This window comes from Echinops telfairi, unplaced genomic scaffold (assembly GCF_000313985.2).
Source record: "Echinops telfairi isolate 266 unplaced genomic scaffold, ASM31398v2 ScPeMD7_7441;HRSCAF=8479, whole genome shotgun sequence".
Lineage (NCBI taxonomy): Eukaryota > Metazoa > Chordata > Mammalia > Afrosoricida > Tenrecidae > Echinops > Echinops telfairi.
In genome coordinates this window covers 1205681-1207463 of record NW_022111341.1, presented here as the reverse complement: position 1 = coordinate 1207463, position 1783 = coordinate 1205681, and the positions used below count along the sequence as shown (strand labels likewise).

Below are 1783 nucleotides of genomic sequence, written 5' to 3'. Positions count from 1 at the left end.
TCTTCCAGCTTCTTCTGATTACCACGTTCATCTTCATCTCCTTCATCTCCATGGTAACAAAGCCTCTTTGTGTGTTGAAATCTCCCTCTGTCTCTCCTCTCAAAATGCTTATGGTTGCATGTAGGGCTAACTCAGATGATCCAGAATGATCTCTACACATCAATATCCTTGCCCTAATTATATCAGCAAAGAAACGTTTCGTAGAAGTTCACATTGACAGGTTCCAGGAATGGGGACCTGTTATCTCTGGGAGCCTTTATTCAACAACATCAGCCTTCCTCCTGAAGGTTCTCTTCACCCTGAAACAAGGGTGCTACCATAGCACCAGACCCCTCATCTTGACCCGTTTTCCACTCTGATTGAGAGACGGAACAACAAAAAGGAGGGGAAGAGGAAAACTTTAGACCAAAGGCAGAGTGTTTTAATTTCCTGTGTTCTCTCCGAAGTTCTGAAGTCCAGGACCCATCCTCCTCCCAAGGATCTCTCTGCCCATGTGCTCCTTCCGCACCACACTTTCTGTGTAACAGGAAGAGGGCACTGGGTTCTAGGTGAATGAGTGAATAGGCGGGTGCCAGACCGTGCAATGAATGTTTCCAGGGAGCTGGAGTCCTGCAACCTGTCAAAGATGTGGGGAAACCAATTCAAAATGAGACCCTACAAAGTGCCGCATATCTGTTTCATCCTGGTCAACATTCATCCACTTTTTCGCTCTTCTTACATCTATCAATAAAAATGGTGCCTGAAAATAAGCCAACATCCAGCATGCCAAGATGAAGACGTGAAGTATACATATATATAACTACATAACTATGTATGCAAATGATTACATATACATATAGTATATGTAAAACTCTGCCACTTAGAGTGTAAGGGTTTTGGGAGGACACATTACTGTGTAAAACATTTGCTTGGATCGGTTACCTCGTTTCTCATCTGGTTATCTTATTCTTTTTTTTTTTTTCATTTTAAAAATTGTTATTCTTTTGGGTTTGTTTGTTTGTGAGTGTATTCAATTTTAGAGTTACTTCTGCACAAACTGGAGTATGTTTTATATAATTTTTGCCCGGCTGAGTACTAACGTATGACGTCTAAGGGTCAAGAGAGCACAGAAAGCAATGTGCATTCAAAGAAGTCCAGGAGAACATTTTATGCTGGGGCTGAGCCGGGAGTGGCATGGAAGCAGGCGCCAGGCAATGTGGAGGGAGACCTTGGACCAGGAGCAATACCTGTCTTCCCAGCATTGTCTCCTTTCTGCTGGTGTGTTGGTGCCTGAGAGAGGCCAATAGAAGGAATTTTGGAACCCCGGAGTTAAATGTAAAACAATCTGATGATGATTTTTGTTCTCCAAATCGTATGCAATACTCCTCCAGAGGTAGCACCTGCAAGGGGGGTATAGCTCAGTGGTAGAGCGCGTGCTTAGCATGCACGAGGCCCTGGGTTCGATCCCCAGTACCTCCAGTTTTTCTCCTCACAAAGCACAAGCATAATCCTGGATTGTGCTAAATGTTGTAAGAAAGAAAAAAACAGCAATATCAGGATTGGGTAAAGTGGTATATAAGCAACTTGTGACACGCAGATGAACACCACCTTGCTTGCTGAAAGTGTGGAGGAGTTGAAGCCCTTGCTGATCTAGATAAGAATTGCAGCCTTCAGTATGCATTTCTTTTCTTTTTTTTTTTTTAATTTTATTTTTAAAACATTTTATTAGGGGCTCATACAACTGTTATCCCAACCCATACACACATCAATTGTGTAAAGCGTATTTGTACATCATTTCTCAAAA

General features: G+C 42.4%; 1 non-coding gene across 1 annotated transcript; it reads left to right on the top strand.

Annotated features, from left to right (window-relative positions):
- Positions 1-1386: 1386 nt before the first annotated feature.
- TRNAA-AGC lies at positions 1387-1458 on the top strand. The gene has a single exon. It is a non-coding gene; the product is annotated as a tRNA-Ala (tRNA).
- Positions 1459-1783: the final 325 nt, after the last annotated feature.